Here is a 26,007-nt window from a genome sequence, read left to right as displayed (position 1 = left end):
CACGCCTTAAAATAAAATCGAAGACTCCCTCTCAGAAAGAGGAGGCCATTCAGCCCTTCCACCTTTCTTCACCATTCATCAAAACGAAGGATGATTGTTTCACAACTCCAATTTCCTATCCCACATCCCTCGATTCACTTAGTGTACAAAGTCCTACACGTTAGAGTCTTCCATTGGCATCGAGACTAACATCCATTCACTTGGCTCTGAGCGAGAGAATTTTTCTTCATCACAGTTCAAATCAGCTGCTCCTTATTCCAGCCTTTTCAGAAATGTCCTGTTTTTTTTTCTGTTCTGCCAACCGTAGGATACGGTCCCACATTTTCCCGCATCAAAGTCTGTGTACCAATTCCTTCCCAAACTACTTATGCAGCCTATATCCCGTTCCAGCCTTGCTATTCCACCTCAAAGTCTAATCTCCCAAAGAGATTCGTTGTGTTCGTTCCATCCTTCTGCAGAGCTCTCTTCCCTGATAGTTGTACGCTTACAAATTTAAAATCATTGCAATGAAGAGGCCAGCAGCGTATCACCTTTGCCAAGGCTGATGACTCAATGTTGGGCTGTGAATCCGTTTCTTGAAAGGGATGTGATTAAAGTTTTTGGAAATAATTGGAGAGGATCCCCTAAATCGCCTAGTCCCATTTTCTAGCACTCGTGTAAGGAGATATTTCTTCAATGATATGTGGGTTTCTGCCTCTAGTACCCTTACAGGCAATGTGTTCCACATGCCAACTATCCCGTGGGTGAAAATAGTTTTCCTCATGTATTCTCGAAACGACCTGCTCCTGACCTTAAATCTATGCCCCCGGTCAGCATGAACGAGTTGAGCTGAAGGATCCGTTGGTTTGCTATGGGCCTGTGTGACTCTGTGTCTCTGCTACACCAAGGAAGCCTGGAGAAAGAAGAGAATTGTAAGTTTTTTTAAAAAAAAGACCTGCGTGTTTTCAAGGGGATTTGGATATAGTTCTTCAGACTAAAGGGATCAAAGGGTGAGAAAGTGGGGACAGGGGGCTGATTTGGATGAATGGCAGAACAGACGAGGTGGACCGAATGGCTTATGTCTGCCCTGATTTACCACGTTCCTCTGGGAAATAAATCCAATCCGATGTTAAACACCATAAACCCGAAAGTTAAGATGATGGACAATCAAGTGAGAAGCCAGAAATAGATCGGTGCAGACCCGAAGTGACGATTTGCCTGTTCTCTGCCTCTTAATTTGCATTCTGCTGAATAAATAGAGGCGGTAGAGCACTCTCCGGTTTACCGACACTGGGTGCAGCGTGGCTCCCGGGAGTTTCCAACAAACGCTTCAACTGAAGGCAACACCCTGACAGCTGACTGTTTCAATGCATTCTCCAGCGGAAATGTTTCCGACACTGTACCTGCTGTGGGCTCTGCTGCTCCATGTAACAGGTCAGAAATTGCTCCGGATTAATGTCTGACCGTTAAATACCACTGGCTGGCCAAGTCTCATCTTCGGAGGTGGGACCACCGTGAATGTTCGCAGTAAGTGATTCTGTTTTCTCTCTCTTTATCATTCAGGTGAATACAATTCTTATCTCTTCAGCGTCAATTCTATTCTCCAGATTTAGCCAATTCACGATTTAACACATTTTGCAACAAATGTAACTTACACACACAAGTCAGTATTGCATAACTATTCTCTCACTTACTCAATCACAGAGGTAAAAGTACAGTTTTACCAATAATTTTCTCACATAATCTGACAGGTCAGGGCCTTTTATGTCTGTCTTGCATTCACAGACATGCAGGACAGATAGATTATATCAATAATTCTCTCTCACACGTGCAGTTTGGTGTTCCTTTTATTATTCTGTCTGCCTCACAGACACACACAGATCGGAATTGTATTTGCATCAATAATTCTCTCTCTTTTTCACCATCTTTGTGTGACACACTGGTCAACGTTATATTAATAACTCACTCTCGCAGGAATACTCAACATCAATATATTTATTGCTAATTGTTATTGTTATTAAAATTTCTCTGTCAATCACACACACAGGCCAGAGATTATATCAGCAATTCTCTCAAATTTACTGGACAGTGTTGCATTAATAATTTGCTCTCGTGTAGACAGACGTAGCTCAGAACATTATTTGTATTAATCCATCTCATTGTCTCTTTCTGTCCCCATGCCTCTCTCTCATACACAGATGAACATGCACACGTGTGCACGCCCGTGCACATATGCACACCCAAGTCAATGTGTTATCTATGTTAATTGCTCTTATTCTCAGATACACACAAAGGTCAGAGATTATATTATTATTTCTGTCTCACACACTCACAGGTCAGTGATGTATTAATATTTCTATCGCTCAAAAATACAAACAGGTCAGTGATTATAAGGACAATTCTCTCTCACGCACGTCAGAGATTCTATCAATAATTCTCTGACACATTTACAGGTCGGAGTTCACTTAATAATTCTCTCTCTCCTCTCTCGCTCACACATAAAACACACACGGGTGAGCGATTGTAACAATCATCTCCCCTCACAGTCAGGATGTTGCCTATATTTTAGTAATTGTGTGTGTGTCTCTCTCTCACACACACACACAGGTCAAAACGTTATTTGAATTAATAAATATCTCTCTCACATATATAGATAGACCTGAGATTATATTAATAATCATCCCATTCGTGCAGGTCAGTGTTACATTGATAATTCCCTTTCTCACAAACACAGGCAGTTCAGAGAATGTATCAATAATTCTCTCTTACACACACCGTTCAGAGTTACGTTAATAGTTTTCTCACTCACAGACACGCACAAGTCAGACTGTCACTTACATCACTTGCCCTTTCTTTCTCTCTCTCATACACACAGGTCAATTTTAACGAATGTTCTGTCTCTCTCTCACACACACACACAATCGGACAGGTGCTTTATGTATGTTGACAATTCGCTCTCTCCATCTCTCTCTCTCCCTCTTGCCTCTCTCCCACCTCCCCCCTCTGTACCCCTCCCGACCCCAATGCATAGAATGCTCAGTGTAATACTTATATTAATAATTCCCATTCACGCAAATATACACACATTAGCATCAGAGCTTATCAATGATTTTCTCTCACAGCCACGTAAGGGCTCCATTAGTAATTGTTTCTCACACAAATATTGAGATTATATCAATAATTCTCTCTCACAAACGCAGGTCAAGATTCCATCACTAACTTTCCCTCAGACACGCAGATTAGCGTTGTGTTCCCGAACTTTCCCTCAAACAATGAGAGAGCAATTGCACTTCTCTCTCTCTCTCTCTCTCTCTCTCTCTGACACATACACATACAAGGTCAATGTGTTATAAATGTTAATAATTCTGTGTCTCTCACAAACACGCAGTTCAGAGGTTGTAAAAATCTTTCTCTCTCACGCAAGGCAGGTTAGTGTTCCATTAATAATTCCCTCTCACACACAAACATGGAGCGATATGAATTCTCTTTAAATTAAATAACTCTCTCTCAAACCCTCACACGTACATATACCCACACACACAGAGACAGGTCAGAGATTCTACCAAAAAATCTCTCTCTCATAAAGGGCATTGTTACATTCATAATGCTCTCACTCACAAATACACACACGTTAAATAGTTTATATCAATAGGTCAGTATTTTACTTGTAGTTTACTGTCTCATAGACACACGCAGACACACACACCAGTCAGAGTGTTTTATATACCTTCGTAATTCTTTCTCTCTCTCTCTCTTCATCTCTCTCTCTCTCTATCTCTCTCTCTCACACACAAAAACACAGATCAGAGTATACATCGTTAATTCTCTCTCTCACGCACGTCAGGCAGTTCACCATAATACTTCTCTCACACAAAGGTCAGAGAGTTTTATATATATTAGTATTTATCTCTCACACGCAGGTGAGATAGTTATATTAATAACTGCTCATCTCTTTCTCTCTCAATCGCAGATCAGTGTTACATTAGTAATTCTCTCACACACAAACATTTAGCAGTCAATGTTATTTATATCAACAATTCTCTCTCTCTCTCCCTTCAACACACATGAGCATGCACGTAAATGTCAGTGCTTTATATATCTTAATAATTCCCTCTCACAAACAGGTCAGATATTATAACAACAGTTCTCCCTCACAAGCAGGTCAACGATATATTAGTAATTCTCCCTTTCACAAAAACTCCCAGGGCAGAGTGTTAAATATATTCACAATTCTCCCTTTCGCAAACACACAACTCCTACATAGCTCCGAGATTTAATCAACAATTCTCTCTCACACAAAGAGATCAACGTGCAATTTCTATGAATGTTTCTCTTGCTCTCTCATTTTCTCTCTCTCTCTCTCACACACACAAACAGACGCACGCACAAGGGCACAGATTAGGGATTATGTCAATAATTTTATCTCAACAGTACAAATCAGTATTACAGGAATAATTCTCTCTCATAGACACACACAGGTCAGTGTGTTATTTGTATTTCTAATTCTCTCTCCCACCTTCTTCTCTCTCCCTTTCTCTCTCTCTCTCTCTACATTTTTACCTCATCCCCGCCCCCCTCACACACACACACACACACACACACACATAGAGAGGCCAGTTTTATATTAATAGTTGTCTTCCAATAACATCACACATGTTAGAGTCATAATTATATTAATAATTCTCTCTTTTAGAAAAACACACGGGTCAGTTTGTTATTTATGTTAATAATTGGCCGTCTCCCTCTCTCCCTCTCACACACACAAGTACACATTAGAAATTACAACAACAATCAGCCTTTGTCAGACATGCAGGTCAGATAGATTATATCAACACTTCTCTCACACAGGCAACTCAGAGTTATATTAATATTTCTCTTTCTCACTCACGCCGGTCAGAGTGTACTGTACATAAGTAATTCTTTCTCTCATATTCACACACGTCAGAGTTGACATCAATGATTATCTCTCTCACACATAAGTCAAATAGTTCATCTTAATCAAAAACACAAATTGCTAGAAAGGTTCAGCTGATCTAGCAGCATCTGTGTAGAGAAATCAGAGTTCATGTTTCGGGTCCTTTGCTTTCTTTCCCCACTCACAGGTAGTGATGATCAGAAACCCTCTGTCCTTCTACTCCCTCCTTCACCGGAACAAGTAGACACAGGATCAGCCACCCTGTCCTGTCTGGTGAGTCGCTTTAAGCCGGGCTTTGTGCAGGTGCTCTGGAGCGTGGGTGGCAAAGAGACAGACAGCGGGGTGACCACAAGCGCCGTGTCCCCGGACAGTGATCAGAGCTACGGCCTGAGCAGTTACCTGACCGTCTCAGCTTCCGACTGGAAGAAGGGCTCCAGGTATTCCTGCAGTGTGAGGCACGGTTCACTGAACTCGCCTCTCCTCAACACCATCAGCCCCAGCGACTGTTAGCTCTGAGGAAAACAATGACTCGGGGTCAGTCGCTGTGAGACATGCGGCATTTTGCTGTTTGATTTCGTTTCGCAACGGATGTTACTATTTAGCGAATAATCCGAATGTGGAAGGGCATCAGGAACGGGTGAAATGATTATTCCATTTGGTGAGTGGGGATTTCCTGCTGCGACTGTCCCCAGCATTTTGTGTGTATCCTCTCGTTCTGGGTAGAATGGGGAGTGATCTCCCCTTTTAGACAATGACCATGTTGCATTTGCGAACTTTGTAAACACCAGCTCTGAATAAATATGAAGTAGTTCCAGGAAACGAGTGTGCTTCGTTATTGGACACTGAAAGAGGCACTCAGGGTCTTGGCTGTGGGTACTTTACACGTGTGGCAACATTACACAGAACTATATCAAGTAATGGTATGGGATCGCACATCAATAATTTTCATCTAAATCACTCCCTGAAAGACCGAGTCTCCAGTTCTCCCCCTACACCCTGTGAGAGTGATTCCTTATTTCCCCCCCACTCCCCGTGGGAGCTAGTTTCACAATTCTCCTGCCTGTGGAATTTCCTCTTGTCTTACGGACCGAATTTATTGGGGCTGGGTGATGATGATCAACTCGTTTGCTCAAGAAATAGAACATTCCGCACTATTCAGGCCCTCAGAATTTTAAAAGCCTCAGTCAGATAATGTTCCTCAGCTCTTTATTTTCTATAGAGAAGTGGCCCAGACCGGTCACCCTCTCCTGATTCATTTAACCTCCCAGTTCTGTCATTAACCTTGACCATGAATCCTCCTTCCTAGTGACTCGGTAATTATGATAGAATTTGTTGTTTCGGCCTCTGCACCTTCGGGCAGTGTAACAAACAGACATTGTTCGTGGTTGGACTGTGTAATACAAACACATGCTGTGTCAGGGACAGCAGATTAAACCTGCCAGCCTGTTTACCAGTCTGTATTGCCAGCCTGTTTACAGTAACTCCCTCTTAACTCCCATTTTCTCTCTCACACACCCATTCCCTCTTTTTGACACACTCACTCACTTATACACACCTTCACCAACACTCCGTCTGTCACATGCACACATTCGCACACACATTTTCTCACTCTGACACTCAGTCTCTCCAACGCATCCTCTCGCTTGCACATGCACACTTTTCCTTTTCAACACACTCTTTAACTCTTTCTCACACACTCACACTTTCCCTTTTCAACACACTCGCACAACATGTGCATTCACAATTTCTACTCCTTTAGCACTCTAACTCTCCCTCTGTGTCTTGCAAATTCACTCTGAAACGCATAACGCCTCACATGCAGTCAGCCTGTTTCACATTCCCACTTTCACTCCCTCACACACTCACACTTTCTATCTTTCACGCACTCTCCCTCACTTCCTCCCTCAATCTCTCTTCCACTTATCCTCTCTAACTCTCTCACGCACACCATCTCCGTCTCTTACACACACTAACAATTTTTCATATGCACTCAATCTTTCATATGCCTTCATTCCTATGCATACACATATGTTCTCTGTCTTCCAGTCATTTGCTCTTTTACCCATGCATTCACCCCAACATCTCTTATATTTACAGCCACACACATTTTTTTTCTTGCTCGAGCACATTTTTCTTTTTGACATGCCCGCTTTCACGTACACATGGTTACAGATTAGCACATTTGAGGCTGAGATGCGAAATTTCTTCACTTGGGTGATGGTGAAACTGTGGAAATTTCCACCACGGAACTGTGTGGAAACCAAGTCATCGGTGTCTATATCAGAAAGAAATCGTTTCCTAAGCACTATAGCTGTTGAGGAGTCTGGGAGGTAGTGGCAGATTACATTGAGATAGAGGTTGAGCCATAATGGCATTGAATGGCAGGTTTGACTTGATGGGCCAAATGTTCTCAGACTGTCTCTATTTTTGACAGAGACAATGGGCGTACACATGTATAGAAGGGCACACACAAATACACACAAATTAACCTCTTCTATGTCAGTCTGGAGTGGGAAAATTTTCAGCATAGAGATCACTCCACAATTATCCAGGTATTTGTCTCACTTATACATGTGCTTAATAATCCTGAAGCAAGGGGACCCCAATGGTGAGAGCTGACATTTGTCTTATGAGGAGAGATTGAACAGTTCTGACGTGGTCAGAAGAATGAGACGAGAACTGAGACGAAGATCATGCTAAAGCAGATTGACAAAGTAAACGTAGAGGGGATGTTTCCTCACGGGGGGTCATCTAGACCGCGAGTTTTCGAATCGGTGGTAGTAGATTTAAAACAGGGATGACAAAGAATTATTTTTCTCAGAGGGTTTGAATTTATGGAGTGTGATGAATGCTGTATTATTAAGTAACTTTGAGGAAAAGATATAAATTTAATTAAGAAGGGGTTAACTGTCTTCCGGGGATTGGGAAGGAAAGTGGAGTTAAGGGCATGATAGCATTGTATGGAGGAACGAATGGCCTACCTCTGTCCTTGATCTTGTCTTCTATTGAGACTCTGCAGAGATTGAACAAGTGCACAAAGGTGATTGTGTGTAACTACAGCAGAACCTGCTGAAATAACATGGTGGATATATGTGTGTCACCACGGCATGAGCCCACAAGAGTTTAATTAGCTTTCTCTGAATGCGGATGGCAGGGAAGAAAATTGATGATTGCAAACTGCAAGTGCCCCGTATAACAAAGCAAGGAAATTGAGAATGAGGATAATTAAATCAGGCAGCATCCCATTAAATGGTGAAGCAGACTCGATAGGCTGAATAGCCTACTTCTCTTCCTGCATCTGAAATTCCAGCCACGTAAAAACTGTATGAGTCCAATCCCATAAAATTCTGTTCAACTGCAAATGGGGATCAAAGTTGTTCAGTTGATTCAGATTCAATCCTGACAATTGTGAGTAATAGATTGAAGAAAGAAAGAAAAAAAAACATTGACTGAAGTATTGTAGTCAGTGCTGTTGGCCAACTGGATTTCACTCTGCGTCAGAGAGCTGCAAGCACAGGAGGAAGCGATATCTAGACAGTAAAGCAACACACTGGCCGTGGCTGTGGCTGTCTTCTTTCTGCTTGGTGTCTGGGAAATGGTAGGATTCGCTGGCTGAGATTCTGATCAGCATGAGCAGGGTCTAAAGAGGGCAGTAAGCGCACGTGAGAAGTTTCACATCTCCAGGCACACAGTGAAACCACTCGCACAAGATGAGTTGCCACTCGGGGTGATAGAGGGCAAATAGGGGGCGGGAGGAGTCGGTTCAGCGTGCTTGTTCTCTTAATTGTTGCAACTATGACCTAGCTCGAGTTTGAAAGACACTGGACTCTCTGGAAAAATCAGGGCAGTGCAAGTAGTCAGGGGAATGTTTCTTCTTGAGCTCAGGTTCGGCATTTTCAGAAGGTGGGCACCTTCCTCATCCCTGCCGCTGGAGGCCGCTGTGACTCAAGTATACCCCCAACAAAACCGCTGTGTGGTGCTGTGACTGAAATGTGTCTACTTCCCCATCTCTCTCACACTGTCACACATGCACACAAACACGTTTCTCTGCCGCTCGAAAGGGCAATGCGCTATTTTTTACTCATCACTCCCCTTATATTCTCTACAGCTCTGCATACATTCAGTGATCAAAGCCGTGGATCGTGCAGCACTTCCCTGCAATGTGTTACTTGAGGTACAATGCGTGTTCTGTGGAAGGGTCATTGGACCCGAAACGTTATCCTTGCTAACTTGACCTGCTGAGATTTTCCAGCAACTTCTGTTTTTATTTCTGCATTCCACCATTCGCAGATCGTTCCGCTTTTATTAGCTATTTGGGATATTTGACTTATTTATTTATTTTCACATTAGATTAGTTTTAATTTTAATTGACACGTACTGGGATGCATGGGAAATTTTGCTTTTGCATGCAGCACAGGTCGATCACATCATACCAAGTGTACTGGGAGCAGAGAGCATAGCAAGGACATAATGGTATTGCTGTAGAAAAGTTGCACATCGCGCACGATCATCATTAGATTTACAGTTTCAGAGGTTCATTCAGATGTCTGATAACAGCAGTCAAGAAACTGTACTTAAACCTGTTTATACCTATGTGGAAGCGTTTGTATCTTCTGCCTGAGAGAAATTATAACAGGGGTGGGAGTGTTCTTTGATGACGTTGGCTACCTGCCTGAAGCAGCGAGAAGTATAGATGGAGTCATTGCAAGGAAGAGGATCAATGTTTTGGCATCTCTGACTACTCTTGGATCAGCCTCCACTGCCTATTATCCACTCCCCACCGAAAGGCAGGTAGAAATGATCGTATCAATGTCAGCGCATTGGACCTTGCTGGAATCCAAACAGCCTTTCTCTTGTGATATAACTTATTGCTCGCTTTCAAATGTTGTATCTTTGTGTCTAGTCCCGATGAATTCAAACTCTAAGCCTTTGACGTTTGCAGTAAGACACAATACGACATTGGTACAAGGCACAGAAAGAGGTTATTCAGTCCATACCATAGCATACCAGTGCCGATGTTCCAATCGAGGCTCCACGCATATTCTTGCACTTATATTTTTTCATTGTGATCCTTTATTCCCTCTTCCCTCCCGCTTGCCATGATTCTCTACAAGGGCACTGATTTCATGCACTTCGCTACCATTCATTCCCTTGAGGAGCACGTTCTCAACACACCTTGCCTGAGCTAATCAGAGAATCGCGCATAGTCATAGAGTCCCACAGAATGGCGACAGTCCCTTTGCCACAAACTGGCCCATACCAAGTGAAATGTCCATTCACTACAGCCCCATTTTCCCTATACTTGGTCCACATCCTTCTAAACTTTTCTTATCCATGTATTTGTCAAAATGCCTTTTAATGTATCCGCCTCAAACATTTCCACAAGTAACTCATTCCATACGTGTACCACGCTCTCTGTAAAAACGTTTCCCTTCAACTTCCCTTTTATTCTTTCGCTTCTAATCTTAAACTGATGCCATCTCCTGCTCAATTCTCAAACCCTGAGAAAAGGTCTGAGTGCATTCAACTATCCATGCCTCTCGTGATATCATACACTGCCATAAAGTCCTTCCTTAGTCTCCGGTGCTCTTAGGAAAAGAAGTCCCCAGCTTGTCCAACTTCTCCCTGTAAAGCAGACTGTTGAGTTTTGGCAACATCCTCGTAAATTCCTTCTGAACTCTTTCTAGTTTGACAATATCCATCCTGTAGCAAGCTGTCCAAAACTGAACACGATACCCTAAGTGTGGCCTGACCAATGTCCTGGACAACTGCAAAATATTTTCCAACTTCTATACTCTTGCCCTGACAAATAAAGGCCAAGGTGCCAAAGGTCTTCAACACCGACCTGTGTCACCGTGACACGACATTTAGAGAAGCGTGCAACTGTGCTCCAAGGTCCCTCTGCGATGCCTTAAGGCCTTACCATTCATTACAATCGAATCTATCGGGACAGCAGGAGACCATTCAACCCCTCCAACCTCTTCGGCCATTCAAACAAAGAGTGAGGCTGAGTTTCCCCAAAACGCCCTCAAAACACGTGCATAATTCCTGAAGTATTTAATCTCTTACCCAACACAGTCATTGCAATGAGTTGGGTTGGGGCGGTGTCTTGAGAAATCGTGCTGCTTTGACCGATCAGCGACATAAATGGTGTCGCTTCAAGGGAAGGTCAGAAGCTGTGAACTCTGCAGCGAATACCTCACCCCTTCGCTCGCCAAAGACTTTCCAACTTCCAACACGGCACAAGTCAGGGATGCAATGGAATTTTCCCTCCTTGCCTCGCTGGGTGCACTCTTACTGCACTTGAGAAGCTCTACACCATCCAGAATACAGCATCCCGCTTGTTTTGCACTGCGTCCACCATTATCCATTCCCTTCACCACCGACGCTGAGTAGCAGTAGTGAGTACCACCTACAATACGAACTGCAGCAACTTGTCAAGATTTCTGAGGGCCTCTACCCCCCAGCAACGCCACTTGTGAGTTCCCCTCCAAGCAACAGATTCTAACTTGGAAGCCCAGTCGCAAATCCTTCAGTGTGGCCGTGTCAAAATCCTGGAATTAAATCGCTAACAGCACTGTGGGTGCCCCTGTACTTTCCACAGAGTGTGGGAGTTCAAGGAGGTGGCTCAACACCATTGTCCCAAGGGGAACTAGCAGTAGATAATAAAAGGTTGCCCAGAGAGCAGCGCCTACATACCCTTAAAGGATAATGCAAAAAAGTCTTGAGGTTTTGGAAACCGAGTGTGCGGATAGACTGCCATGTTAGCGTCATCACAAAGTGATCACAATGCCACAAGTAGTTAATAGATTGTAAAAATACGCTGGGACACGCTAAACTTGTGAAAGCTGCTATACAAAATGCAACTTCCTCGCTTGTTCTGAGTGAAAAGCCTGCTGCTCATCAGACATGACATCTTGAAGGACAGTGAGTGGAGCTGAAAGCCAGAGGGAGAGAAATAAAGTACTGCTGACAGATATTGACTGACACTGATTTTAGAATACTGGATTAGTGGTGCTGGAAGAGCACAGCAGTTCAGGCAGCATCCAACGAGCAGCGAAATCGACGTCTCGGGCAAAAGCCCTTCATCAAGTGACAAAAGTTATTGGGTTCTGAAGAATGCAGCCCCTGCCGATGGGCACAGAGGGCGAGTTACTAGAATGGGAGCAAGGATGACATGCTTCAGTTGAAATTACACCCCCCTCCTCCTTCTCTCATGAAAGTAACTTCAATCTCTTTCAAAAGACACAAATTCTTGAGCAAGAGAAAACAAACATCAAGACTAGAAGCGAGTACATAGATGGGAGGGTTAAATGGGCTTGGGGAGGTGAAAGAGGCAGTGAGGGACGAAGGGGCCAGAGGAGGTAAAAGCTTGGGAGAGGATATAAGGTGTTGCAGCCATAGCGAGCAGCGTAGCAGCTACAAAAGATCATAGAGATAGGGAGGGATGTTGGAACTGGGAAAAAAACTTCAGAGACAGGGAAGGCCGTAGGTGCTGGAGGATTATACATATATGAAGAAGTGTGCAGAGGCTGGAGGAGGTTACAGGTAAAGGGACGATGTCGGAGCTGGAGGAATTAGCTGAGGCAATAATTATTATTGAGGCTGGACAGGATACAGAGACAGACTCTTAAAGTTATGCAGTCCGGATACATGCCCTTCCGTCCAAATCATCCAGATATCCAGACATTCGCATTTGCCAGAATCTGGTCCATCTCCCTTGAAACCCTATTCATGTGCCCATTGAAATGCCTCATACGTATTGTAATTGTACCCACCTCTGCCTCTTGTTCTGATAGCTTATCACCCTCTGGGTAAAAATGTTGCCCTTCAGCTCCCTTTCAAGTCTCCTCCTTCCACCATAAGGCTAAGCCCTCTAGGTTTGGACTGCCCTATCTTGGGAAACAACTATTCACTGTGTCAATACTTCTCCTGATTTTATTTTTTGTAAGTTTTATAAGCCTCTCAGCCTCCGATGCCCAAAGTTGAATTGCCCCAGCTTATTCAGCCTCTCCATGCAGCTCAAAGCCTCCAAGTCCATCAACATCCTTATGAGTCTTTTCTGAAATCTTTCAAATTTAACAACATCATTCATCTAGCAGAATTCAACGCAGGATCACAAAAGTGGCCCAGTTAATGTCCGGCACAGCTGCAACATAAGCTCCCAACTCCTATACTCAATGCATTGATTAATGAAGCAGGAATGCCACAGACCTTCTTCCCTACTCTGTCAACATGGGACTCAACTTTCAAGGATCTGTGCACCTGTACACCCCTGTCTCTTTGTTTGGCAACACTACCCAGGGCTTCCCACAAGCTATAAGTCCTGTCTGATGTGCCTGACCAAAATGCATCAATTTATTAGGATGTAGAGACTGAAGAAGTTTCTATATTTAGGGAAGGAGCTGTGACTTGTGAAGGTGAGAGAGAGGGACGTAGGCTGTAGGAACTGGAGGTGGTTACAGTGATGGGGGGGGGGGCACTTAGGGCTTTAAAGAAGTTTCAGAGAGTAGGGAGGAGGTGATAGGGCTGCAGGAGGGCTTCGCAATTGAGTGATAGTAAGACCTTAGAGGACATTCTAGTGATAGGTGGATGCTTTGGTGCTGGAGGGATTTACAGACAGATGGAGATTTGACAGAGCTGCTGGTGGTTAGAGCGATAAGGAAAAGTGCAAGGCTCGAGAAAGTTACAATGAGGAGAAGGGGTGTAGGGGCTGGAGAAGGTAAGATAGATTTGGAGGACATCGCGACAATGAAGGGAGACATGTGCAGGCGCTGGAGGAGGTGAAATATTTAGATAGGAGAAAGTGAGGACTGCAGATGCTGGAGACCAGAGTTGAAAAATGTGGTGCTGGAAAAACACAGCAGACCAGGCAGCATCCGAGGAGCAGGAGAATGGACGTTTTGGGCATAAGCCCTTCTTCAGGAATATTTAGATAGGTGAGATAGGTGAGATATTTAGATAGGTGGTTAGCACTGCTGCCTCACAGCGCCAGAGACCCGGGTTCAATTCCCGCCTCAGGCGACTGACTGTGTGGAGTTTGCACATTCTCCCCGTGTCTGCGTGGGTTTCCTCCGGGTGCTCCGGTTTCCTCCCACAGTCCAAAGAAATGTGCAGGTTAGGTAAATTGGCCATGCTAAATTGCCCTGAGTGTGAGGTGAAGGGGTAAACGTAAGGGAATGGGTCTGGGTGGGTTGCGCTTCGGCGGGTCGGTGTGGACTTGTTGGGCCGAAGGGCCTGTTTCCACACTGTAAGTAATCTAATCTAGATTAGAGCTGAAAGAGATTACAGAACTGTGGAGGGATGTCGGGTTGGAATTATTTCCAGAGGTAGGGAGAGGTGTAGCGTTTGGAAGGTGTGACAGAGATAGGGATAGGTAGGTTCAGTAACTGCTTCCAGAAATAAGGAAAGGTGTTGTATCGGTAGGGGTTAAACGAGGTCGAGGGTGGTATAGTGTCTAGAGGATTTTATATACATAGGGAAGAGTGTTGTGGAGGGGATTGCAGAGATATAGAGGCTACTTGGGCTGGTGGAGATAACAAGGGAAGGTTATTAGGACCCGAGGTGCTCAACGTGATTGGGAGATGTGTAGGCACCGGAGGGATTGACATAAATATGGAGGAATCTGGAGGCTGGAGGAAACGTCAGAGGTAGAGAAGGGTGTATGAATTCGAGGAGTGTATGGAGATATGGTAAGATACAAGAGCAGGAGGAAGTGACAGAGATAGGGAGAAGCGTAGGGCTGGAGGAAATGACAGAAATATGGAGGGATGTTGGGACTGAAGGAGTGTCGGAAGATACAGATGGGTGCAACAGCTGGAGGAAGTGACAGAGACTGGGAATGGTGATGCATTTGGAAGTAGTTGCAGTGATAAGGAGAGGTGTAGGCACTGGAAGCTTTGTTTGAAATAAGGAGGAACCCATGGTCTGAATGAATTCCCATGGTCTGGGGTAGTAGGGCTGGTGGCGATAACCGAAGAGGGATTTAGGGACCTGAGGTGGTTACTGTGAAAGGCAAGGGTGTAGACAATGATACAAATAGTGAGGAATCTAGTGTCTAGAGGAAGTGACAGAGACAGGGAAATGAAGTAAAAATTGAAGGAACATATGGAGGGAGGGCGGCATTTAAGGGCTGGAGGAGGTAAAAGAGACAGGAAGTGGTGCAGATTCTGAAGAAGATTATTGAGTTCGGAGGGGTTGGAGGAACACATGCTGATAGAGTGACATGCATAGACTGGAGAATGTTACAGAGATAGGGAGTGGTGAATGTTCTGGAGTAATGTGCAGAGAAGGGGAAGGTTTCAGGGGCTGGAGATGGTTCCAGAGTTAAGGAGAGGCAAAGGGTCTGAAGAAGGTTTTGGAGATATTGAGGTGTGCAGGGTCTGTAGGAGGTAACAAAAATAGGGATTAGTCCAGGAACTCGAGGAAGTGTTAGGGATAAAGAAGGATTTCGTGGATGAAGGTGATTATAGAGATAACGAGGAGCTTGAGGTAGTTACAGAAAGACGAACGGGTATAAATGCTTGTTGAATTAAGGAAGTGTATATTGGCTGATAAGGCAGCAGATGCAAGGCAGCGTGTAGGAACTGAAGAGATAGGGAGGTGCGCCAGAGATGGAAGGTGTTAAATTGATAAGGAGAGGTGTAGTTGCTGGATGAGTGATAGCTGGTGTGAGATCTGGTGCTAGAGTGATTGGGAACAGGAGTGAGCTGGAGACTGTGAGAGTCCAGAGGATGAAAAGCTCATCTCCACTTTGATTATTTTGTGTGACCCAGTCTATCGTGGCCTTGTTTGTGTAAATGTGTGACATGTCTGCGAAGGTGAAGATTTGTTGGAGACTGCGTTTTGCCTCCTGCTCCTTAGTGAAGCCACAACCACCTCTGTGATGTTTAGGAGCTGACAACTGAGGGTGCCACTGGCTGCTGCAGTCTCTGCTAATTGCTCAGCCATCAGAGAGATTTCAGTTCCCCCAACGTCATGACCCTTCCCTTCCCCTCCATCTGGAGCAAGTGACCACACCATATGCAGCCCCTTCACAGACAGGCCAAAGACAGCATCGTTTTGGCTTTCGATAGCTCAAATGAGGCACTTCAAACGCCATCCAGGTTCCCCCCCACCCCCCAGATCGAGACCCAGTACTGCATTGAACTCGGATGCAGAGGCAGCCTTGAAACCGGCTGCTCAACTCTGAAACATCATTGAGATGGATTTAACCAGACTGCTGAAGAGTTGTTGTTTTATAGCAGCTTTCAAAGCAACAAGCCTTAAAATAAAACCGAAGACTCCATTTTAAGGAAGAGGAGGTCATTCAGTCCTTTGACCGCGCCCTGCCATTCATTAGAATGAAGGATGATTGCTTCACAACTGCACTTTCCTATCCCATATCCCTCGATTAGCTTAGTGTACAAATTGCTGCCCATGAGAGTCTTCCATTGGCATCGAGAATACCAAAGATTCACCCGGCTCTGAGCGAAAGAATTTCTCTTCATCTCAGTCCAAATTAACGGCTCACTGTCCCAGCCCTTTAAGAAATACCCTGGTTTACTATTCCGCCATCCTAAGCATATAATTCTACATTTTTCCACATTAAGGTGCATTTACCACTTCCTTCCCCAATCACTGACACCGTCCATATCCCATTCCAGTCTTTCTATTCCGCCTCTAAATCTATTCTGCCAAGGAGTTTTAAGTCTTCATTTCCCTCCTTCTGCGAATTCTTGTCATTGATGGTTTTACCATAACGGATTAAAATAATTGTAATACAGATGCCAGCCCTCTGCCAAGGGTGGCAACTTAAAGCTGCTGCGTGAGCACATTTTTGACGGGGCATGATTAATATTTTGAAAATAATTGGTGACGTCAGCCAAAACCCAATGTCACAGAGTCATAAAGGTCTCCATAACATAAATGGACCTTTCAGACCAACAAGTCTGTGCTGATCAAAAATTATCCCCCAACACTCCCAATCTCATTTTCCAGCCCTTGTGTAACTAAATGCATCTTCAATGTTATGAGGGCTTCTCCCTCTCCCAACCTTACAGGCAGTGTTTCCCATATACCCAACAATCTGTGGATGAAACCAGCTTTTCCCAAATGCTGTGGAAGCATTCTGCTCCTTACCTTAACTCTATGCGCCCAGTTGGCATGAACAGATTGAGATGAAGGGCTTATATCTGTGCTTTTGCTTGACTGACTCCGTGACTTTGTGACACCAAGAAAGCTCAGAGAAAGAAAAGAGAAGTGCAAAATATGATTAGAAATCCATGTTTTCCAGAGGAGTTGGATGTTGCTATTCCGGCTAACGGCATCAAACGGAATTGGGGGAGAAAGTGGGAACAGGAGACTGATTGGGATTATTGATCATGATCCTACTGAATGGCAGAGCAGGCCGAATACCCAACGTTGGCCCTTACTTGCTGTGTTCCTATGAGAACTAAATCCAGTCCCATGTTAAACACCGCAAGCCCGAAAGTTTGGATGATGGACAGTGATGTGAGAAGTCAGAAATACATCAGTGAAAACCCATCGTCGTTTAGCTGGTCGCTGCGCCTACATTTGCATTGCAGTGAATAAATCGAGGCGGGAGGGGCACTCTTCGGTTGACCAACACAGGGGTGCAGAGCAGCTCCTGGGAGTTCACAACAAACGCTTCGACTGGAGACAACCCCCAGACTGTTTCAGCTCGTGCTCCAGCGGAAAAGTTTCCGATGCTGCGTTGGCTGTGGGCCCTGCTGCTCCCTGCGACGGTTCAGAAATTGCTCTGGATTAAGGTCTGACCATGAAGTACCACTCGGCTTTGCTTCGCACCCTTTGGCAAAGTCGCTCAACGTGCACAGTTTATTTCTTCACGTGGAGAGGCTGCTCCTGTCCTCAATCAGAGTGCAGTGTCCGACCCAGTCCCCGCTGGTCAGACCTCCCGATTGAAGCGTGGGATGCAGAATGACAATGTGGGCAGCCCCCACGTGAGTTGATACCGACAGGCTCCCGGAGAAGCCCGGGTGTGGATGATCAGACGTGATTACGATGCTAATATATATATATATATATATATATATATACACAGAGGCACCGGTGTCACTGACCGTTTCCAAACTTCTTGCGCCATCTCCAGTAACAGTCACATCCTAACCACCGGAAACATGCTCCCCGGTGACTCTACCGTCTATCGCTGTGCTGTGTGGAATGTCTCCGCTGGTTATCACAGTGAGACTGTCTAATAACACAGGGTGCAGAAACGGTCAAATTTACAACAGCCTCTGAAACGTGGCTAAACGCATGTCAGTTCTGCCAGAAATATCCTTCAATACAGGCAGCCCAGCTGAAATGTCAGAGGCTTCTGCCCGATCTGCAGAGCTGTTAGTCTCTGGATGGACTCCCTCCCTCAGTCACTCACTCACTCATTCACTCAATCACTCAGTCACTCGCAGAGATTAGAGAATGTTGTATGTCTTTTTTTTTGCCTCGCATAATCGCACAGGTCAGGGCATTTTGCTTGTATTAATAGTTCGTTCTGTCACACACAAAACAGGTCATATAGATTATATCAATGATTCTCTCGCCCTCCAGCGCATCTCGTCCACATCCCGCACCTCCGCCCTCAGACCCCACCCCTCCAACCGTAACAAGGACAGAACGACCCTGGTGCTCACCTTCCACCCTTTGCATAAACCAAATCATCCGTCGACATTTCCACCACCTCCAAACAGACCCCACTATCAGGGATATATTTCACTCTCCACCCCTTTCCGCCTTCCGCGGAGACCGTTCCCTCCATGACTATCTGGTCAGGTCCACACCCCCCTACAACCCACCCTCCCATCTTGGCACTTTCCCCTGCCACCGCAGGAACTGTAAAACCTGCGCCCACACCTCCTCCCTCACCTCTATCCAAGGCCCTAAAGGAGCCTTCCACATCCATCAAAGTTTTACCTGCACATCCACTAATATCATTTATTGTATCCGTTGCTCCCGATACGGTCTCCTCTACATTGGGGAGACTGGGCGCCTCCTAGCAGAGCGCTTTAGGGAACATCTCCGGGACACCCGCACCAATCAACCACACCACCCTGTGGCCCAACATTTCAACTCCCCCTCCCACTCTGCCGAGGACATGGCGGTCCTGGGCCTCCTTCACAGCCACTCCCTCACCACCAGACGCCTGGAGGAAGAACGCCTCATCTTCCGCCTCGGAACACTTCAACCCCAGGGCATCAATGTGGAATTCAACAGTTTCCTCATTTCCCCTTCCCCCACCTCACCCTAGCTCCAAACTTCCAGCTCAGCACTGTCCCCATGACTTGTCCGAACTTGTCCTACCTGCCTATCTCCTTTTCCACCTATCCACTCCACCCTCTCCTCCCTGACCTATCACCTTCATCCCCTCCCCCACTCACCCATTGTACTCTATGCTACTTTCTCCACACCCCCACCCTCCTCTAGCTTATCTCTCCACGCTTCATGCTCACTGCCTTTATTCCTGATGAAGGGCTTTTGCCCGAAACGTCGATTTCTCTCTCTCTCTCTCTCTGTCTCATACACCCACAGTAATCGGTATGCTATGTGTAATGCTCTCTCTCAAGCAAATACACAAGGATCAGAGTTTTTCAATAATGCTCTTCCACAGCCAGGTTAATGATAAAATAATAAATCTCTCTCACACAAATACACCTACAGAGATTATATCAATAATTCTCTCTCACAAATACCCACAGGTCAAGATTGTATCAATAATTCTCCCCCCACACCCGGAGGGCAGTATTATATTCCTAATCTCTTCCTTAAACAAAGATTTTACGGTCATAATTCTCGCTGTCTTTCTCTCTCTCTCTCCGCCCCCCCACCCCCCCCCCACTCTCTATTTCTCTCTTACACGCATACGTACACAAAGGTCAGCTTGTTATGTATGTTAATACATCTCTATCTCTCACGAACATACAGGTCAGAGGTTACAACAATATTGCTCTCTCACGCAAGGCAAGTCAATGTTACATTAATAATTCTCTCTCTTAGACAAACACATAGCGGTCAGAATGCTCTTGATATTAATAATTCTCCCTCTGTCTACCACACACACGGACAGACAGACAGACACACAAACACACACGGGCACACACACACACACTCATCAGATATTATCACAATGATTTTCTCTCACGCAAACATGCATAATTTCCTCGTTCACAAATACACACACGTCAAGTAGATGATATGAATAATTCTGACACAGGCGTAAGTCAGTGTTTTATCTGTAATTCATTGCCTCATAAACACACACGCACTGTGGTCAGGGTGTTACATATGTTTGTAATTCTTTCTGTTTCTCTGTCTCTCACATTCTCTCTCACACACTCTCTCTCTCAAACAGTGCATACATAAATAATTTTCTCTCACACACAAGTCAGATTAATATTTCTCTCACATACAGGTCAAATATATACATATATTAAAATGTATCTCTCATACACAGAATAGATTGTTATATTAATAACTCTTGTCCTCGTTCTCTCTTCTACGTAGGTCAATGTTCAATTAATAACTCTCTTTCACACAAACGTGTAGCAGTCAATATTATTTATACCAGTGGTTCTTGCTCGCTCCAGCACACTTGGACATAAATACAAAGGCCAGTGTTTTACATAGAGCGTTAATTCGCTCTGATATCCACGCACAAACAGGTCAGAGAGCATAACGATAATTCTTTCGAACACAGGTTAACTATATATCATTAATAAGAAAATTACATAGGGCATTAATAAGAAAATTACATAATTACATTATATTCACAATTCTCGAACTCACACACAAATCACACACATTTCAGACATTTAAACAATAATTCTCTCACACAGAAATAAGTCAGCCTGCACTTTATATTCACGATTCTCTCTTGTTCCCTCTCTCTCGTTTCCCCTCTCCCTTTCTCCGACCCACACACAAGTATACATGTCCGACATTACGTCCCTTCAACCTCTCTCAAATACACAGGTCAGTCTGATAGCAATAATTCTCGCTCACAGGCACGCACAGTATACTGTGTTATTTGTATTCATCACTCTCTCTCACCCCCCCTCTCTCTTCCCCCCCCCCTCTCTGACAGTGCTTGTGACAAGTCTCTCATTAAAAAAAACCCAGGTTAAAAACATAAATATCTTAATAATTCTCTCTTTTACAAAATCACACAGGGCAGTGTGCTATTTATGTTAATAATTCACTGACTCCCTCTCTTGCTCACGCACAAAACACACACAGGTCAGAGATTCCAATCAATAATTCTCGCTGTCACACACTCAGGTCAGAGTGTTATTTATATTAATAATACTGTCTCCCACTGTCTCTCACACACACATGCACATTATAAATTACAACAGTAATTCTCTGTCACACACTCAGCTCAGATAATTTAAGTTAATATTTCAGTCACACAGTCGGGTCAGAAATATATTAGTATTTCTCTGTCTCACACAACAGTGCGATTAGAGAATTTCTTATAGAAGTAATCCCCTGTCTCTCATATTCGCGCACATAGCACACAGATCAGAGTTTACCTCAATAATTTTCTGTTGCACACACAAGTCAGATAAGACTTGGAGGTGGCGGCGTTGGACTGGGGTGGACATTGATAAAAATCACACAAAGCGCTGCCCGTGGGAGTGGTAGAGTCAGAATCATTGGCGACCTTTAAGCGGCATTTGGATAGGTACATGGATGGGTGCTTAATCTAGGTTAGAAGTTCGGCACAACATCGTGGGCCGAAGGGCCTGTTCTGTGCTGTATTGTTCTATGTTCTATGTTCTATAAAACCAGTTTATAGTCAAGGGTACGGCGCTGGAAAAGCACAGCAGGCCAGGTAACATCCGAGGAGCAGGAGAATCGACGTTTCGGGCATCGGCCCTTCATCAGGAATGTGAGCCCTGATGAAGGGCGCATGCTCGAAACGTCGATTCTCCTGGTCCTTCGATGCTGCCTGGCCTGCTGTGCTATTCTTGCACTACCCTCGCGACTCTGATCTTCAGCAGCTATGTTCCTCACTTTCTTCAAGTTAATTAACGCCTGGTTATGGTCCAACAGGTTTATTTGGAAGCATTAGATAGCGCACGTCAGATCTTAATCAAAACCATAAATTGCTAGAATGGCTGAGCAGATCTAGCTGCATCCATTTGGAGAAATCAGAGTTAATAATAAGGGTCCAGTGACTCCTGCGCAGAAGATATTTAATGTTTCTCTTACACACACAAATATTAATAGCCAGTTCTGATGCACAGGCCAGATTGCTATTTGACGATTACATTAGATTCTGGTCTGCGAATCGATCCAACTCCCATCCCCCTAATTCCTCAAGAAAGGTATAATGTGGAAAATGACAGATTAAGAGTATTTTTCCCACTTTGCTCCCCTTCAGCCCTCTATTGATTCTTGATGAGCCGTGCTATGGGAACATCCCTCTGTGATGGATGTTTGGACGTGGAACCACCCTGACTGGTCGCAGTAAGTGACTCTGTTTGTCTTCCTCTGTCTATCATTCACGTTAGTTTCATTTTGTATCCCGCTAGAGTCGATTTCACACATTTTGCAACAAATCAAATTGACACACACACAAGGTCAGAGACATATTAATAATTCTCTCTCCCACTCATTTACTCAGTCACTCACAGTCACAAAGACGGTTCAGAATTTTATTTTTATTTGTATTTATAATTCTATCTCACGCTCTCAAAGTTCGGCATGCTTTATATATGTTAATTGTTCACTCGCTCATTCATGTGGACATGCAGGTCAGTGTTATTCATATTAATTTTTTAAATCTCACACTCCCAGACCAGATGGATTATATCAATAATCCTCTCTTACTCATGCACTTTAATGCCCTTTTAATAAGTTTCTCTTCAGACACAGGTCAGTGTGATATATATCAACAATTCTCCTTCTTCCTCTCCCTCTCTCGCTCACACATCGTTCAGTGTTGCATCGATGAGTTTGTCTCTCACGCATACAAAATCACACAGGTCAGAGATTCCAACAATAATTCTCTCTCTTATATACAGAGTTCCTTTAACAATTCTCTGTCCCCTTCTCTTTCGCTGTCTCACACAGGTCAGAGATTGTACCAATAATTCCCCTCACGCACACACAGGTCAGGTGTTCTCTGCATCAATAATTCTGTCCCTCAGACACACAAGTCGGGGTGTTATTTATAGTAATAATTCTCTCTCTCCATCTCCCACCATGCACATACGTTAGCGTGTTATTTATATGAATAATTCTTTATAGCACACAAACATTGACAGATCTGAGCTCGTATCAATAATTCTCTCACACAACCAGGTCAGTGATACATTGACCATTCCATCTTTCACAAGCACACATAGTTCAGAGATTATAGCAACAGTTCTTCCTTACACACTCACAGATGCATGTTGCATTAATAATTCGCCCTCCCACAGACACACAAGTCAGAATTTATTTATATATTTAATAATCTCCCTCCACTCTTTCTCTGTCACAAACACACAGAGTTCAGAGATTATATCAATAATTCTCTCTCACAGACACAGAGCGCTCAAAGTGTTATTTACATGAATAATCTCTCACCCTTTCTCTAACACACGCATGCACATCACTCTGTTGTATATGATAATAATTCTGTTTCATGAGCACAAACAAATCAGAGATTACGTTACAAAATCTCTCACACAGACATACACAGACCAAAGTGCTATTTATACTAATCAACCTCTGTCGCTCGCCTCTCAAAAATAAACACAGATAAGAGATGAGATCAATAATCCTGTCTCTCACACACAAACAGAGTGTTATGTCTATTAATTATTCTTGTTTCACACGCACAGAGACAGGTCGGCGATTATATTCAGAATTGTCTCCACAGATCAGTGTTCCGTTGATAATTATTTTGCACCCACAGGTCGGAATGATATTAATAATTCCCTGTCTCACAAAAATACACAGGTCTCTTTCCCTGGCTCTCTCACTCCGACAGATAGACTGATGCGCATGCTCACTCATAGATTTACATACAAGTCAGAGATTATATTAATAATCTCACTCATGCACATACTGGTGATTCTTATATTTAAAAACATTATCTATCTCACTCAATCACTCCGGTCAGAGTGTTATACATATTAGTAGTTCTCTCTCACTCCAACATACACACAGACATGCACACACACCCATATTCGTATATATATATACACACACACACACACATAAATTAGAGTTTACATCAATATTTCTCTCAGGCACACACACGAATGAGATCAATAATCCTGTCTCTCACACACAAACAGAGTGTTATGTCTATTAATTATTCTTGTTTCACACGCACAGAGACAGGTCGGCGATTGTATTCAGAATTGTCTCCACAGATCAGTGTTCCGTTGATAATTATCTTGGAACAATTAATTATTCCAAAGTGTTATTTACATGAATAATCTCTCACCCTTTCTCTAACACAAGCATGCCCATCACTCTGTTGTATATGATAATAATTCTGTTTCATGAGAAACAGAATCAGGAATCTTGTTTTAGCATTTCACTCACACAGGTGGCAGTGATGTTTAAATTCAGACTTATCTCTCCCAGGCAGGTCAGATAGTGAAACTGATAACTCTCACCTTCTCTCTCACACACACATGCATGCACAGACACGGGTTTCAGTTATATTCATAATTCTTTTCCTCTGTCTGTCTGTCTGTCTGTCTCTCTCTCGCTGTCTCACACGCACATAATCACAGAGGTGTCAGTTACATTAATAACTACTTTCCTCTATCTCCCTCGCACACACAGACAAGCACACGCCCACACACATAGGTGTCAGATTGGCATACTAATACTTCACTCATTCCCTCAGACACAAACAGGTCAGACATATATATATATATATTATATATATATATATATATAAATAATTCGCACTTATATCAGTCAGAAAGCTAGATGAATAAGTTTTGTCTCGGTCCTTAACACACACACACAAGAAGTTCAGAATCATATACACGAGTACCTATCCCTCACACTCATAGGTCAGAGAGGTTTTCATTCCAGTTTTTAAACCACTCTTTCTCTCTCTTTCCTCACGCACAGGTAGCGATGTCCGGGAACCATCTGTCCCTTCTACTCCCTCCTTCGTCCGAGCAAATAGATACAAGATCAGCTACTCTGTCCTGTCCGGTGAGTCGCTTTGAGCCGGGCTTTGTGCGGGTGCTCTGGTGCGTGGATGGGAAAGAGAGAGAGAGAGAGACAGCGGAGTGTCCACAAGTGCCGTGTCCCTGGGCAATGATCAAAGCTACAGCCTGAGCAGTTACCTCACAATCCAGGCCACCGACTGGAAGACGGGCTCCAGGTATTCCTGCAGGTGTGAGGCACGGTTCACTGAACTCGCCTCTCCTCAACACCATCAGCCCCGGCGACTGTTCGCTCTGAGGCTGACAATATCACGGTGGGCCATGCAGCACGTCGTTGCTTGCTTGTTTTTTTTTTGTTGTACAATGCAGCTTCTGCAGTAGTGTCACTACCTGGTGAACATTGAAGGATGTCAGGGACGGGTGAAATATTTGTTCCATTCAGTGAGTGGGGATCTCCTGTTGCAATCATCCCCCAGTATTTTGTGTGTAAACTGTCTTTCTAGGTAGAATGAGGAGCAATCTCCCTTTTGGACGATGTTGCATGTGTGAGCTTTGTAAACACAAGCTATGAATAAACATGAAATGGCGCCATGACATGATTATTCCTCATTATTGAACACTGAAAGGGGTTGTCAGTGGACAGTTTGTACTTCCAACGATATCACACAGAATTATGTCAAATGATGGCATGGGATCACATATCAATAATATACACTCCAAACACTCCCTACAGGAGCGAAAATCCCATTTCCTCCTTGTTCTGTTTTGGGATTGAGTCCCCCTTCTTTCCTGTGTGCCATAGTAGCTCATCTCTCAATCTTCCTGCCAGAGAGAGTTCCTCCTGTATTACTGACCAATTCATTAAAACTGGGTAATGCTGATCGACCTTGGTATGTTTGTTCAAGAAACAGAACATTCCTTTCGACCTAAACTGTAGCATTTTAAAATAATCAATCTAGCGATGTTCCTCAG

The 26,007-nt window shown here is 44.0% G+C and overlaps 1 pseudogene; it reads left to right on the top strand.

The window, feature by feature from the left end:
• Positions 1-850: 850 nt before the first annotated feature.
• LOC140453897 (immunoglobulin lambda-1 light chain-like) lies at positions 851-25,333 on the top strand (annotated as a pseudogene).
• Positions 25,334-26,007: the final 674 nt, after the last annotated feature.

Source organism: Chiloscyllium punctatum, chromosome 28, assembly GCF_047496795.1.
Source record: "Chiloscyllium punctatum isolate Juve2018m chromosome 28, sChiPun1.3, whole genome shotgun sequence".
Taxonomy (NCBI): Eukaryota; Metazoa; Chordata; class Chondrichthyes; order Orectolobiformes; family Hemiscylliidae; genus Chiloscyllium; species Chiloscyllium punctatum.
Note: the sequence above shows the minus strand (reverse complement) of the source record. Positions and strands in the feature narration are given on the sequence as shown.